The sequence below is a fragment of the Macrobrachium nipponense genome, chromosome 3 (assembly GCF_015104395.2).
Source record: "Macrobrachium nipponense isolate FS-2020 chromosome 3, ASM1510439v2, whole genome shotgun sequence".
Classification (NCBI taxonomy): Eukaryota; Metazoa; Arthropoda; class Malacostraca; order Decapoda; family Palaemonidae; genus Macrobrachium; species Macrobrachium nipponense.
The window spans coordinates 131405813-131423672 of NC_087202.1; the positions used below are offsets into that span (position 1 = coordinate 131405813).

At 40.6% G+C, this 17860-nt stretch overlaps 1 protein-coding gene across 1 annotated transcript in view; it reads left to right on the top strand.

Annotated features, from left to right (window-relative positions):
• LOC135222523 (probable ATP-dependent RNA helicase vasa-like) overlaps positions 1 to 17860 on the top strand; it is a 199351-nt gene that overhangs the window by 36422 nt on the left and 145069 nt on the right. The window lies entirely within an intron of this gene.

Consider the following 17860-nt stretch of genomic DNA (forward strand, 5'->3'; position numbering starts at 1 on the left):
TAGGCTGCATCATTGAGGGGGTCCTGGGATTCTGGAATGTACCAAAAAAGTATCAAAGTTAAGTCATGTATGTTTAGTAAGTTACATACAGTAACCATACGTACAGTGGTTTATAACATGTATGTAATCAAACTTGGTTGGAAATTCCTGTAAAAAAAAGTTATGTACGTATGTAATACTGTATGTAAAAACCTTACTGTTCATACTTTGGTACACTACATGTTCATACTTTGTTACAGTACATGTTACATTTGATACGTATACTTTCCTGAAGGGTTTTTTTCCATCCAAAAATGGTGCTTCTACTTGTAGTTATCCCTTGATGACACTTGTATTGTGTAGTAACAACCTGGAGTTGTGTGAAAAATGTTGGTTCTGGAAGGAAAAAGTAACAAAATTAGTGTACAAAATATACACTACAGAAAGTCGTGAATGCAATATGTTAATTACTGTAGATATATCAAGAGTACTAAAAGAGTAAATGTATGTTAATTAATTCCTTACTTTTAAAGTTGTCGTGCTATGTAACCTTGGATGGACAAAGTCTTATGTGGCCCCATAGCCTACATCATTCAGGGGGTTCTGGAATGTACAAAAAATAATTTTGTCAGTAAGTCCTCTATGCAGAGTAAGTTACATACAATAATATGCACCATACAGTGGTTTAATATCACATATAACATGTAGTATAAAACTTTATTTAGAAATTCCTTACATAACTTACCAACTTTTAGTGAGTCTCAAAGCTGTTACCTAGGTTGTGGGAGATGGAGATGGAGGTGTAGAGCATTCATGATAAGGATGCATTCCATACCTAACTTCAGTGTGCTTTATCACAGATAACTGGCTAGGATGATGGGCAGTCTGGAATGAAGAATTAGTATTAAAGGACAGTATGTAACCACTTAGGTGTTCAAAATTTATTGTACGTATGCACACATTAAAAACAACTGAGAATTCCTTACCTTCAGCAAAATGAAGACATGTAGGCTATGTAGAGGTCTGGTTTATGTAAGTCACAGGTGCATGCCAGTCTGGAATGATAATGTACATATGATTATAGTATGTATGTTACATACATAACATGGTTATTACATATGTAATAATAAAACATTAATAAAAAAAAAAATGTCCTTGCCAAATTCTAGTGGTTGGCTTGCTTACTGGGATGGGCATATGGTAGATGAGTGGGTGGCTGGGCTATGGAGTGGGATGGGCAGGTGCTTGGGAGTCTGGAATGATAAAAAATATATAAAATGATAGTTACTACTGTAACTACTGCACATGTTATTACTGTTTGACATATGTAGTGTGTAATATGTACAATATAAAAAATGAAGAATTCTTATACCGGAAGGAGTTGGAGAGGTGATACTACTCGTATCAACTGATTTGGGCTCTGATGAGGGAACATCTAGATCTGGAAAGGATGATAGGGTACATAAATATAAGGTGGATGTAACTGTAGCATATGTACACTTTTAATAAAATTTCTATTAGCAATTTATAAAACATTTTATACAAATTTGTTAAGGATTCCTTACCTGATGAATAGGGCGAGGCATCAAAACCATGGAAAGGCTCAGGGTCATCTGGGTCGCTGTCACTATCACAGGTGTCTGAAATGAAAGAAAAAATAATGTTATGCAACATCAAACACATTGTACCACTATGTAAGTAGTGTACGTATGTATGCCATAATGTACTAGTAGGGTGTAAACAATTTCCAACATGAAAATGAGAAAAATGAAATTGCTTACCTGATTGTAGTAGTACAGGTGGACGGGCTGCTACAGAGGGTCCAGGTACAGGGGGATCTGGAACTATCACAGGTAGTACAGGGAGATCTGGAACTGTCACAGGTAGTACAGGGAGATCTGGAACTGTTACAGGTAGTACAGGGAGATCTGGAGCTGTCACAGGTAGTACAGGGGGATCTGGAACTGTCACCACTTCTGCAATAAAATTACAAATGATGAAAATTAATGAAGTTACAATTTACTCTAACATTTAGTTGTTACATTAAAAAATTAACACATTTTATATGTACACACATTTTATATGTAACACATAAATTAGTAAAAAACAGTTCAGAATTCCTTACCAGGACTGGGAGTGGGAGGTGGTGGTACTGGAGACTTGTGAAAGAAAGTGTCAAGCCTGGACTGCACACTTCTCTTCGTCTGCTTCTCCTTCAGGGTCTCTTTGTAGAAAGTTACTAAGTCCAACATTCCACGTTTTATTTTGTCAAACCTGGCAACGTTAGGGTCTTCTGCCTCAAAAGAAGCCAAGGCTCTCTCCAGATGAGTAAAACCCTCTGACAAGCCTTTCACAGTTAATGACCTGGGTTTTGGCTCTGGTGCCGCCTCCTCCTCCTCAATCATTTGTTGTTCAAGTTCAAGCAGGTCCTCTGCTGACAATTCCTCTCCATGGGATGCCAGCAGCTCTGTTACATCATCAGGCTCAAGATCTAGTTTCAGCCTCTTGCTTAGCCCTACGATCTTCCTCGTCACAGTCTCGACGTCTTCTGCCTGGTCAAAGCCTTCAAAACTGTGCACAAACTGTGGACACAGTTTCTTCCAGGCCCCATTTAAAGTGGTCGTCTTCACCTCGTTCCAAGCACTTGCAATATTCTTCACTGCATCAGCAATGTTGTAGCCCTTCCAGAATTGCTTCAGTGTCAACTCCTTGTTAGCTTCTATGGCCCTCAAAGCAAAACGTATGGTCCTTCTAAGGTAGTAAGCCTTGAAATTAGCTATTACTCCCTGGTCCATGGCTGTATCAGCGATGTGGTATTGGGTGGGAGGTACACCACCTTCACATTAGGGTGCATGTCGCTCAAATTTGAAGGGTGACCAGGGGCATTGTCCAGGACTAAGAGGGCCTTAAAAGGCAGACCCTTCGAAGTCAAATACTGTTCCACTGCTGGCACTAAATGGTCATTGAACCAATGACTCTTGAAAATGCCCTTGGAAGCCCTGGGATTCTCGGCCAAATACACCAGCAAGGGTTTCAGTTTCAAATCGCCACTTGCATTGGCCCCAAACAGCAAAGTCAGTCGCTCCTTTCCAGCTTTATGGCCAGGTGCTGACTTCTCCTCCTTGGAAAGGTACGTTCGATTTGGCATTCTTTTCCAAAATAAACCAGTCTCATCCACATTAAGACTTGGTCAGCCGTGTAACCACCATCCTTGATTATCTCGGCCAAACCACCAGGAAAACTACCTGCTGCTTCGCTATCAGCACTAGCAGCTTCACCTTGCAGCTTCACATTATGCAAATTTGCACGAGCCTTAAAACGGTTAAACCAACCTCTACTCGCGGAAAATTCACCACCAGCACTGCCTTCGCCAAACTTTTTCACTACTGCCTCATGCAGCGCTCTAGCCTTCTCCTGGATCACACTTAAGCTCACCGGAACACGTCGCTGGTTCTGGTCCTCCAGCCAGATCATCAGGAGCTTCTCCATTTCAACAATGCTCTGGCTACGTTGCTTCTCGTTTATCACCGTTGACTTCATCAGTGCAGCATCCTTAACGTGCTTCAGAATACGTTCCTTGTCTTTCACAATGGTTACCACCGTCTTCCTGCTCAAGCCTAAAGCACGACCTATTTCGGTGTTAGTTTCTCCCTTCTCCGAACGCTTCACGACGTCATATTTTACCTCCATCGTGATGGTCTTCCTCTTCTTGGATGAACTATCATCGGAGGAAGTACTTTGGCGTTTAGGAGCCATTGTAAATTCGCAAAAATGGCAAGGAAAATCAGCAACATCTTAGCACACAACCGACTGAACTTCAGGCAGGCACGCGATTGAAGTGGCGTCCTTTGGTATTGTTACGCTTAGCGTCCTCGACGGTTCAAGGTCGTTGTTCGGTCAATTTACCATACAGTTTAATAGCGTAAATTAATGAATGCGCCTCCGCTCAGAAACTAGTTCTGCGTATGAGGTATCGTTAAAAAGCATAACAAAACGTCGTAACCTTGGAATTTGCATTGTAATCTAACCAGAAACTTAGTTTTTTTAATTATGTACTGGAAACAAGCAATGATTTTTTCATTATTTGCGCTTTTGGACTGTTTTAAACTGCGCATCCCAAGCTAGTGTAGTCATTCACTCGGAAACTAGTTCCGCATATGCGGCGTCACTAAACAAATTTAAAAAATACGACCAAAAAAAAAAAAATGTGTCGAAAATCATCATAACCTAAAAATTTTTGTTGTAATGTAACCAAAAACATATTTTTATTATATACTGTGCTAAACTATAAAGGATTTTTATCATAGCATGCGTTTTTTAAAAGCGTCGTTAACTCGGAGCGTCGGAAGCGTCAGCGTCGTAATCTCGGAACAAGCGTCGTAACCCAGGACGGATTTTTCCATTGAATATTTAAGAAAAAGGTCGTAACCTCGGAACGTCGTAAGCTGGAACCGTCGTAACCCGGGGACCGCCTTATATTATAAATGAAAAAAAAATTAATAAGTTTAGCTTGTAAGACCCAGTAGCCATCAAATAAAGTACAAACTACATAATGAGTCAGTTCGAAGTACGCGCATTTATTCGACAAACGATACAAAATTTTCTAGAAAATTTTGTTCAAAAAATGGAAAGTTCAACATAAAAAACGTTCAACAAATGAGGTAGCACTGTATATATTGTAAATGAATAGAAAATATAATAATTTTACTTTCAAGACCCAGTAGGCCATCGAATACAAGTATAAACTAGATAATCAGTTGGTTCAAAGTACAAGCATTTGTTTGACAAACGATACAAAATTTTCTCAAAAATTTTGTTAAAAAACAAAGTTTGACAAAAACATTTGACAAGCTAGGTACCACTGTACAGTGGGGCATCGCTTAATCGTGGATCAGTAATTAAGAATCAGTCATTCACTGGGTTTTTCTTGGACTGCTTCTCATGCTATATCGCTGGTATGAATTACAGCATCGCGGGACAAACTTGTTGCGTATGTGATGTGTGATGTTTATCGGTAGGCTAAGCCTCGGCTGTGGTCCGATAATCACCAACATGCATGAAACAACTCACGTTATGATATTAACTGACAATAAAGGTAATAAAACTATTCTCACTTATATATTATTGGCATATCTTCATAGAAAATAGCCTATTCAAGGTATATGTATGACGTTCATTGGTAGGCTAAACTTAGTTCCAGTGCGATATCCACCAACATACATGATCAGATTCACATTATGATATTAACTGACAATAAAGGTAATAAAACCATTCTCATTTTATATATTATAAGCATATCTCTGAATTAAATTCCATTCGGCAACTAAAAATAGTGATGATATTGGTAAAATGACATCAGTTGATTATTTCAAGAATGTAAACAAAACCAGAATGCGTATGGTAGATCGCTTTGTTCATATCATAATACTATAATATGGTAATAATACATGCAATATGATTAGACACAGGAAAACATCAGTTTTATTAAAATGATCATTATTCTCAATACACAACTATTATTCAACTTTTGCTAATGGATATCTGTCAATGTTACAACCAAATCAGGCAACACACAATCTCTCTCTCTCTCTCTCTCTCTCTCTCTCTCTCTCTCTCTCTCTCTCTCTCTCAACAGCTGATTGCTGACGTCATCTGCCATAACTATCGAGCGTTTATCGAGTTGTGTTTAAGTTTTCACTGCCGATATTCAATGGTGGCTTCCAATGGTTAAAATAAAATACATTTTTACTCATTCTTCATGTAATGGAGATCTTAAGAAGGAATCCTTCTCTCTCTCTCTCTCTCTCTCTCTCTCTCTCTCTCTCTCTCTCTCTCTCTCTCTCTCTACGACGAAGTGTAAACGAAATTCGTAAAACCATTTTTTACCTTCTATATCGTCGTATCTTCATAATAAAAAGGCTATTCGTGGAATAATTCTATATCGGTGAAATCAACTATTATCTATGGGAAGCCAGCCAGCTGACAAAATGTATGTACGTATATGAAAATAAAATTATGGTAGCGTTCACAGCCAGATTATCTTTCGAAATTGTAATCGTACTAGTCAAGGTAGTAATAATGTTTGGGAATAAAGGTAGTAATAATGTTTGGGAATATACGTAACATTCTTTTTCAATACACAATATCATTGTTATTCAGGTAGTAAATAATAATTTAGAATGATCATATGTACTCTGCATTGTCGGGTTTGTGGTTCGATAAAACAAACAAAATACAGTTTTCCTTTTAGGCTACTTGTTTAGAAAAACATGAATAGAATCGGCTCTGCGACTTCGTTTATTTTGATACTATTTTTAACGATACAACAACTATCATTTGTACTACTAACACGGATCTGTTGAGTCCAGTGTTACCAATTTTGCCTTTTTAATGCTAGCTTTCAGTTTCTTGAGGTAATTAGCAAGAAAATTTTCAATCCAGCATCTGGCAGGAAAACTTGCATTTGTTTTTTAATACATCTTGCATACGTATTTTGACATCACAAATACATCTAGCATACGTATTTTGACATCAAAACTTTTTAATGTTAAGTTTAATATTTCTTTTATTCTACTATGTTTGATATATCATGTAAGAAAAAGAACAAAATCTTGCAAAACTATTTTCAGGAATTGAACAGAATAGGTTTCGAAATTATTAGGAATCATGTAACGTAATGTACAAGTACCCTGTGTATGTTAAAAACATGTTTGAATTGAAAAAGAGAGCAATCGGTTGAAATTGGCTGGGTGGCATTGTTTGTGTATGATGTGAATTTTTTTAGCACTTTGTGGAGCAAAATCTAGCAAGAAATTGCCATTCCCATTTGGCAACTCTGGCCTAACCACGTTTTGTTTATGTTGTTATTGAAGTACTGTTCGCCGCATTCTTTAAATCGTACCCATATAAACGAGTTAATTATGTGGCATCCAAAAGTCCCAATTCTTTTACTCTTATGGGAAAGAAGCCTAAATATCAGATGAAGGTTATACTTGTAATATATTCACATGTGTTGTGAAGAAAAGAGGCCCACATGAGCATGCATATGTAGGCTTCTATCTGTAATCCATAGGCTAGTAGGCTACATATGTACAGTAGCATGTATACTTCATACATTTTTAAGGCTAATGTTGTAAAATAACTTTGAAACATCTTGAATTTAGTTTATATGAAAATATGTCAAAACTGATGAAAGCTACAACCATGGGTTGTTTTTAGTTTTATTCTACATGAAATTGTGCACATTTCCATATATAAAACTTTATGTAACAGCTTATTTAAAATGGTGCAAACATTGCAACAATCAGACAAAAAATATTTTATATTTTCGGAAGAGTTACCGCGCGGATGTAAGGAAAAAGTTTTTTCATAAATTCACCTTAAATAGCAATATTGTGCTAGAGACTTCCAATTTGTTGCAAAATGAAGGTAAATGATTGAGTATTACTAGAATATAAGAGTTTTAGCTTATAATTGCGTTTTCCGACCATTTCAATAGTCAAAGTTGACCAAAGGTTGAAATTTTTGCACTTATCGTATTTATATGAAAATATTTCAAAACTGATAAAAGCTACAACCATGAGTTATTTTTTGTTGTATTCTACATAAAATTGCGCACATTTTCATATATAATACTCCATGTAACGGCTAATTTAAAATGGTGCAAAAATTATGTCGGTGACGAAATAATTTCAGAGATGTGTCGCTGGTACTTTTTAGTGCGATAAGAAAGAAATTCGCGCTTGCGTGCCTGCGTAACGATTGTAAACAAAACAACGCCTTGATCCATGAGCTCCCAGCATCCCCCAAGGCGCGTGATTCAAAAGTTTTTGCCTAGTAGGCCTATAACTATTTTTCCGCGAATTTTTAAAAAAAACTTTTTTTTATATCGATGTACCATACGTCCAATTGGCACCCAACAGACAATTTATATCGACGTTTAATACGTCCAATCGGCGTTAAAGGGTTAAGGGCAATGATGAGTTACACAATCTGTTGGGCAGCCACCACAGGACCCAAGGAAAGATTTGTGGGCAACATCCTTAAGATAGAAAGAGGTGAATGTGGACTGGCGTAACCAAGTACCTGTGCTCAGCACACTATGTACAGCCAAGTTCTTTTTAAAGCCAGAGAGGTACCAATACCCCTAACATCATGCATTCTAGCCTGCACAGATGTGGTGGCAGAATCATCAAGTGTCAAGTATGCCTGTCTGATGGTTTCCCATATCCAAAAAGAGAGAGTATTCTTCGACACCTCTTTCTTTGAACATCTCGTGCTAGCAAAAAGTTTGCAGCAGACTGGTTGTAGGTGCCATGTCCTTTTAAGATAGCAATGCAGAACCCTGACAGGACACAACAAAAGCTCTTGAGCATCACTGCCCACAAAGTCATTCAGTGATGGAATGGAGAAATCGGTGAACCTATCATCGTGTACAGAGGGATTCTGGGTCTTGGCCACGAATTCCAGGACAAATTCGAAGGAAACTGACCCCCAACCCCTGGTGTGTTTCACATCATGGCTCAGACCTTGCAGCTCCCCCACTCTCTTCGAAGAGGCCAAGGCCAGGAGGAAAACTGTCTTGAGCTTCAAGTCCCTGTCAAATGAATGGCACAAAGGCTCATATGGAACCTTGGTGAAGCTTGTCAGAACCAAGGAAACATCCCATGTCGAAGGCTTGAGCTCCCTAGGAAAGCTCGATTGCTCAAGCCCCTTAACTAGCAAGGAAAGTTCCCAGGATGAGTGCCCTGTAGCCTCTAATGGCAGAAATGAAAAAATTTCTCATCTCCGAGGAAGGTAAAAAAGTCCGCTATGTGCTGAACAGAGGTTCCGAGTAGAGAAAAACCCCATTTGCAACACCAGTCACAGTAAATCGCCAATTTGCATGGGTAAACTGCAGAGGTCGATCTTCTGAGACTGCTAGACATATACTCTGCTGTCTTCTGAGAAAAGCCTCTTGCTCGGAGGAGATACTTGATAGCCTCCAACCGTAGAGAGACGGGGATTCTACGGACTGGTGGAACCTTTCTGCTTGCGGCCGACGCAGGAGATGCCGCCAAGGGGGAATCTCCCTCGGAACCTCCAACAACAATGACAGCAGATCTGGAAACCATCCTGCCTGATGCCACAAAGGGGCTACCAAAGTCATCTTGAGACTGCGAACTTATCAGCCTGTTCACGACTTGACAGATCAGTCAAAACAGAGGGAAGCCATACACCTCCAGGTTGTCCCAGGGATGTTGAAACATGTCCTCTGCATTGCTAGAGGATCTGGAACCACTGAACAGAATGTCTCCAGTTTCCTGTTGAACCAGGTTGAAAAAAGGTCAGCATGGGTCTCCCCCAAATCTGGAAGAGCTTGTCTGCGACCACATTCCGTTTGCCTGGGATATACCTGGAGAGCTCTACCGAATTGCTGACCGCCGACTGGTGAACCTCGACGGTCAAGGCGTGAAGTTGATGTGAAACCAGGCCTCCCTGCTTGTTCACATAAGCAACCACCGTGGTTTTGTCCAACATGAGAACGACAGAATGACCCTCTACTTTCTCCCATAACTCCTTCAGACGTTGACATGCTGCTGTTTGTCCTCCAAACTCCAAATGCCCAAGGCACTGAAGCTGTCTAAGTGAGCCCCCCAACCTGCGAGGGAGGCGTCTGAAAAGAGAAGGAAGTCTGGAGGGAGAGAACGCAGAGGAACACCCTTCAAGAGAATTTGGTCGTCCAACCACCATTGAAAGTCTTCTCTCACTTCCAGAGACTGAGGAACCTTTAACGGGCAAGTCCCCTGCCAGAGACCAGAATTCCTTCAGTCTCCATTGGAGAGACCAAAGATGAAGTCCCCCATGAGGGACCAGCTTCTCTGCAGGCGATCTCTGTCCTGCAGCAGCTTCTCCCTGGAACCTGCCAAGACCAACCAATTGTCGAGGTACCTCAGCAAACAGATCCCCTGACCATGCGCCCAACTTGAGATGAGATAGATGACCCTTGTGAACACTTAAGGGGCTGTGGTCAGCCCGAAGCACAGGACTATGAACTCGAAGGAACGTCCTGGACATCTGATGAATAGGGATCTGGAAGTATGTGTCCCTCAAATCTATCGACACCATGAAGTCACCTTCCCTCACAGCTGCCAACACTTGAACCTCGTGTTCCTGATGAAGTGATTCAAGGTGGATAAGTCGATCACAGGCCTCCAACCTCCCGACGCCTTGGCCACCAAGAAGATGTGACTGTAAAACCTTGGAGACAGTCGCACCACTTCCTCTATCACATCCTTGTCCAGCATCTTATGCACATCCTCCTGGAGAGCCAAGAACTTCAAAGAATCTGGAGGATACACCCTCCAGAGCAGAGGCTTGTCCGAGAGGGGGGGAGAGAAGTCGAATGGCAGTAGATACCCCACCTGAAGGATATTACTACCCACTTTTCAACCCCATAACTACCACTGGCCTGCCAGGCAACCCCCCCCCCCCCTCACCCCACCCCACCGTGGCACAGGAGAGGGAGAGGTGCCTAACCTACTGACGACCCCCTTTACTTCTTCTTCTGGGGCCCTTTCTCGGGTTTAAGGAACAGGAGCGAAAGGGACGTTGGTCCCTCTGACCTAGGCTGGGACAAATGGGGAAGCCCTGCCGAAACTGAACTCCTTGACAGCCTACCAGGCGACGACCTTCGTGACTGCTGCTGGGCAGGGTAGGGAGGAGGAGCCAGACGTCTCTGAGGACGAGAGACTGACTTAGACCCAGCCTGGTGCACTAATATGTCCTTGGTGTCAGCCTGGCACCAGTCTATCGCGTCCTCCAGCTCGCTCTGAGGGAACAGAAATTGTGATTCCAAAAGATCCCCATTCCTCAATGCTAGCAAGAACTCGGGGTCAACCGATCTTTCCATCCTGGATAAAGCTGTCTCTTTTCTAATCAGGAGAAGGTTAGCCCATAAATTAACACTGAGGTGAGCAAGATGCGAGAACACCTTGCCTCCAGACTGCAACAAACTTGCAAGAGAGGAAGCACTCACCAACCCCTTTGGGTATCTGTCAGAAGCTATCTTGGCAACGACCTTAGAACAGAAGTCCAGCCAAGAAACTGTAGCAATATGGAGGCTGCCATAGACTCCAAAGCTAAGGCATCCTGCAGAGACTGGAACGGAGCCACCGACCTCACCTGCTCTAAAGTCAATCCCGGGTTAAGACAACGCGACATTAAGTATGCAGAGTTCGCAGCATAGTACTTCCTATGCCTCGTGAGAGGCGGGGGTAAGAAACTTGGCAGAGCCCCCTAGAGTGAAGCAATCCGTCCCGGTCTGAAACATGTGTTAACATTATATAAGACCGATTGGACATACCCTGACAAGGGAAGTTGAAACGATGACTTGGGATCCTGTGTAGCTCCCAGCAAGGCTTCCAAGCAGGAAGGAGTGAAAGACGACCGAGCCTGAGTCCTACTCTCCAAATTGTTGAACCCACGAATGAGATTGACAACTTCTGTGAAGGAAGACAAAAACTCTTGCGTGTCTCCCTCCTCCTGCTCCAGCAACGGAGATCGACAACAAGAAAGATGTGCAGGTTTATCTAAAGCGCCTTCCTCTTGTAAATTAACAGAAGAACCAGCAGCCAAACAGCCCGAAACACCAATCAACCTTTCTGGGCTGGATCCAAGCACCAGCTCCTGCGATGAACTAACCACAACACTAGGGACATCACTACGCTCTCTCCAAACAGATGACTCTCAAACATGGCTGCATACCAGCATGTGTGGGGCGGATGCACGAACGTGCGTAGGTGAGGAATCTCAAACACTCAAAACAGAACAAGAATCCCTCGGAGTCGAACCCCTTGAAGTACCAGGGAGATGCTGCACTAACTCCACGCTCACAAACTTTGACCTCGTGACAGGCACCTCAGAGATCCTTACGGCAGTGAATAGGCCCTGGAGAAGGAGAAGCAGAAGCACCTGCAACATGTGCTTGAACGTGGGAGGTTGCAACACACTCGTGACTCAATGCAGAGGACGAAGCAGCCACTGCAGATCGCACAGGGAAAGAAACACCAACACACTCATTACCACCAAAACTCGTAGGAACATAGGAGTGCCGCTCCTCACTTGCAGACGAAGAAAGGTCAAAGTCCTTAGCCTTCCAACGCTTGATACGCCGACGCAGCAGAGATGGGAAGAGGGAGAGGAAGACAGCTCTGGCTCTTAACACAATCTCTTCGCAGGAGGCGGGGGCGACACAACACTCTTACTTCTAGTCCTCCCAGCCGACACGGCAGCAAACCCATCTTCTAAAACAAGAGTCCAATCTCTTAAGCTGCCTGGCATAATGCCTCGGACGGATCAGCAAGAGAAGGGGGCCAACGACATGAAAGGGAGATGCAGCAAACTGGATGGCAGAGATAACGTCATGGCAGCAAACGATAACGACACAGACGTGCGAGCCAGCTCAGAGAAGACAACAGGGAGTGAGGTCATAAGTGGTGGTGATGTCACGGCTTCCCCTCGATCCAAACGGGAAGCAGACACCACTGGTGGAGGGATACTAAATGGCTGACCCTCTGACACCACGGCTTCCCTCTGACTGGAAGAAGCTGCAATCGTCATGTTGTATTGCAGAGCAATACAACATGGCTGACCTCGGCCACCAACGAAGACTAGGCCAGGAAGAGGGGGGAGGGCTTGGACAGCGGGCATCCAAGGAGGGTGGACCCCGTAGCCCAAGCGTCCCCCAGAGCACCACCATTTTGGATGCCTCCAAACCTGAAATTAAAGAAACTGATGAAAAAACCCTTCTCCCTCTCGGGAATCAAATTAACTCTCAAGGAAGAGGGGGTGACATTTTATAAATCAGCCTGAGGGCCTCCTGTTACTTCCGACGAATCGATGGAAGAAAAGGAAGGGGACAAAGGCACAATACTAGCATGGGGTGTGACAGCAGCAGGAGACGAAGCATCGGAAGAGGAAAAGAAAAACTCCCACGAAAGAAGAGTAGAAACTTTATGATGCTCCCTCTTGCTAAACAATAACTTCCAATGCTCTCTAGGCCCCACAAGGCATTCTGTCCAGGGATTCGATATTTATAAAAGTTAGAACGGCACCTACTACAAGTGATGTGAGGATCCGTTGCTGACCAAGCCAAAAAACAAGAACACGGAAAACCTGGAGTTCCGAGGCGCGCACGGTGATGAGGCCAAGAAAGAGCAGAAGCCCCACACAGAATCACAAGCGAAAACGGACGATGAACCGGGTAAAGGTCGAGAAAGGTCAGCCACAACTCTTGTCCAGGCGGTTTAAGAAAAGACTGACACTGTGGTGTGGGTGCGTGGTCAATATACTCACACGTTGACAGATCTCACAAGACTCCTTACTTTCATCTGCGATTTAACTAGATCCAGCTAGGGGCTAGAAATTATTCTATTGTTAAGACCGAAGGATTGTAGCTATGAAAAATATAAGTTCTTAGAAAATTTGTCATTTCACGTCAATACTACAATAGAAATGTAGAGGTCTTGGGTCTCGAAGCAAAGAGTTGAAGGTACGGCTCCATGACCATAGCCAAGGCATTGTCTCTCTCCAGGAAACTAAGCTTGGAAGTACATAATATAATCCTGGGTTAAATCACAGAAAATATAATTTCCACCACCAATCGGAGATAGACTAAGGGAGGTACAGCAATTATTACGTATAAGTCGTTGCAACACTTCGCTATCAATTAATACCCATCTTCAAGCTGTATCAGTAACTTTCATTTTATTCAAGCAGATTACATTTTGCTCCGTTTATCTTCCTCCTGATTTGGATTTCACTTATAATGATATTCACTTACTCATCAATCAGCTACCTACTTCTTTCCTACTCCTTGGCAAATTAATGCTCAAAACCCTATTTGGGGTGGGAGCATGGTAGATGCCAAGGGTAGAATGTTGGAGGGTATTATGGGTAATCATAATATCACTAGTACTTAATAATGGAGTCATGTCTTCCCCTCATAGCTACTCCAATACTACTTGGCTATTGATCTGAGCATTTGCTCATCTAGTGTTCACATTGATTATGAATGGTCAGTAAATGATTAACCAAATGAGAGTGAACATTTCCAAATTCATATAAAATCTTAAGAATCAGTCATCAGTCACACCTAAATGGAAGGTAGATGGAGACGAAGAAATTTTGTGAGTGTTCTTGTGGAGACGAATGTAAAATAATTTCCATCCATTTCAGAAGCATATAATTATTTTAATGACACTACCATCAGCAGTGCAATTGCCTCTATTCCAACAATGAAAGGAAAGCCTTCCAGACCAGCAGTTCCTTGGTGGAACAAAACCTGCAGTAGTATGAGTAAGATCACTAGAAAATGTTATAAAAAAAAAGTAATAGGAGTGGAACCACACAAGCTAAAGTCATTTACCAATGTGCTGTGGCCAAGCAAAATGAATATTTTAAGAATGCAAAAAGAGAGTCATGTATGTATGTACTACATCAATGACATCTTAAAAACCATCCCAAATTGTTTGAAAGAAAGTAAACGAAATGGCACGTTTGATCCTGAACCTCTGCCAACCCTGAAGATAATGGGTGGCCTAATTGCCCAACCAGTGTGTGTCATAGAAAAATTAGGAGAACATTTCTCAAAAATTCCAAGACTAGAAATGCCTGGATTTCTCTTGATTTAAGTGAAACTAATCAGAACCATGTCATGCAAAATTTACACTGCAGGATGCCTTGCAGAATACTGAGCATGATAAATTAGTTTGAAATAATGTGAAACATCTCCCAGAAAAGTCAAAGAAATTACTTTTAGATATAATAAATGAAATTTGTGAAACTGGTATTATTCTTAAGAGCTGGAAATAATTATTAAATCCTCCTCTGAAGAAACCAAACAAGGATCCTTATTTACCCAGCAGCTATAGACCAAAAGCTCTTACCAGTTGGGGTTGTAAGCTGGTGAAAAGATGATTAACACCAGACTTGTACTACAGTAAACCCCCCTATTCGTGAACTCTCATATTCACGAATATTTCTAAGGCCCATTCGCAGTATTTTTCTCCAAGAAATATTAATAAATTATTGTATTTTCATAAATTTTTGTGACCTAATACACACTTTTGTTTTGTATAAAACTTAAAATACTCTGGTATAAGCTTCATTGTGTGATTCAACTATCAAAATAGGCATTTCTAGGCATTTTTAATGGGGTTTTGTTCTAAGCATTTTTAGAGGGGTTTTAAGTATTAGCTATTCGTGGGGTGGTCTAGTACCAAATCATTGCGAAGAGGGTTTTTTTTTGCTGTATGGCACTTGGAAAAAAATAAATTGCTATTGCTAAACAGAGCCAGACAATAGGAGTTTTCTTTGATTTGGAAAAGGCATATGACAACACATCATTTTGATATAAAAAAAGTTGTGTAAGATGGGCATTAAAGGAAAAATTATAGTTGTGAATTTGTTATCAGGAAGATATTAAGATAAGAGTTGCGAATCATGTATTGCGGCCTTTCTTACAAGAAGAGGGAGTTCCTCAGGGTAGTGTCTTTAGTGTCACCCTCTTTGCTATGGCCATTAATGAAGTGTTAGAAAAGATGCCATAACAGTAAGTGGCCCTTTATTTGTAGATGATTTGGCTCTACTGCACAGAATATGATTCAGTTCCTATTAGCAGGTTCATGCAAAGATCCATTGATAAAGTAAGCAATTGGGCTAGTGAGCAAGGATTTAGATTTTCCAAATAAAAAAACTCGCTCTCTTCGGTTCTGGAGGCACTGAACTAAGGAAACCAATGGAACTATTTTACCTTACTCTACTTAAGTAAAACTTTTAGAAATGGTCTTTAATGAAGAAATTGTTGTTAAGGCTTAACAATGCAGTATGTTTTATCTAAGTTAAACTATGGCTGCCAAGTATGCTCATCTGCTTCAAAGTCTGAACTTAAGGAATTGGACATTGTACATAATATGGGATCAAGGATCTGCACTGGAGCCTTTAGAACTTCACCCATTGAAAATATTTTAATAAACTCCCATGAGCTACTGACATAAGGAGGCATGGGCTAGGTCTGAAATACACCATGCTGCTGAAAAGTACAATGGAGAATTCTTCTGAGATCTTAAATTAGTGCGTGTCAAATCTTTTTAGATTTAGTATATCTCCAACACCAATTCAAATCAGACAGCTGGGTGAACTAGAGGATGAAAGTATAAAAACACCGAAGATCCTACAAGTTAAACATCATGCTATCCCTTATTGGTATATTCTAGCAATGGATGTATGCATTAAAGAGGTAGAGAAGTAAGGTCATCCAGAAGTAGTAGTTGGAAACAGATTTTTGGAACTTGGTGAGAGGCATATGAGTGACTGGAAAATCTATACTGACAGATCAAAATCAGAAGATGGAGCAGGCTGTGCAGTGGTGTTTGAGGGACAATCATATATAAAAAGTGATCAGACTCCTAATCGATCTTCTTTGCTGAAGCAGCAGCCATAGTTGATGCTTAGATCTGCATCTGAGGAATTTTAATCCACAATAATATATAATGATGAGTGTTGTAGAACCCCTTAAGAAGTTTAATTCAAAAGGCTCAGGATGGCTTTTTTTTTCTGTTCATCACAATTCAGTTGAAGTTTTGTTGGATTTCTGGGTACAGTGGTGTAGGAGCGAATAAACTGGCTGATATTAAGACAAAGAATGCTTGCTGCAAGATGAGATTTCTTAACTAATACAAATCTATAAATTTGGATATGCCTCCAGTTATTAGAAGAAACATATGTAAGAAATGGCAGCCGAGATGGACTTCCCCAATTTTAACCACAAACAGGAAGTACAGAAGTAGAAAAAATATTGATTTTTGTAGTTATGGTTTAGATTTTAACAGAAGATTGAAGATCATCCTAAAAAAGCATAGGATTGGCCATTCCTGCTTTACCCATAGTTATATTTTATAGGGAGACAGTGCCCCAGTTTGTGCCTACTGTGGTGGTCAGCTGTCTGTTGAGCACATGCTGGTGTGTTATCCTAGATTTAATTGCTTTAGGGCAAATTACTTATTAGCTGGGAAGACTACATGTTTTAGAAATTTTAAATGGTGTTAAGGTGGATAACCTGATGGGTTATCTGAAAGAAATTGGACATTTAATGAGATATAATGTATATTTAAAGATTTTAGTCATGTAATTTATATATTAGGTAGTATATATTTTAAACTTTTTATATATACGTATCTTTTTATGATTGGTTTTATCTAATAACATTCCTCATTTATTACATTTATACTTCAACTGAATTTTACTATCTTATTCATTATTAATTATATCATTACCTTATATATTTCATCGTCATTACAACGCTGAATAAAACTGATGGATTCAGGCACGTGGTCTTCAAAACCTCAATTTCAAAATCAATCAATCAATTGTCCCAGTTTTAATATTCAATAGGAACTAAATTGATTGATAAAATGTAAAAACTTATGAAAATAGAAAAGTCCATGAGGCACTTAATAAATTTTAAAAATCCAAATTTTAAAAATCTTAACTTGTATTTGATTTTTATCATGGTTTAGTTTTTTTCTTATTGTGACGATGGAAGTGCAAGTAAATGTATTAAAAGTGTGTATGGTTTAGTGTAGAAGCATATGCCTTTTTACATATTTATTTTTAAAATTTCATTTTTCATTCATTTAGTTCAGTGCTTGGCCTATGGCCTAGACCTGGTACTCCATTTCCTATTAATCCTTTGGGCGAGCTCTGAGGCCCTTAATTAGCACGGTGGTCTGGTTAAAGTCTTTTAATTATAAAAATCTGCACATGAAGTCAATCTTTCTCTCGCTCCACTCTTATATGTATTGTACTGAGCAGTCCACAACTTACATTCCTTGTCATGTAT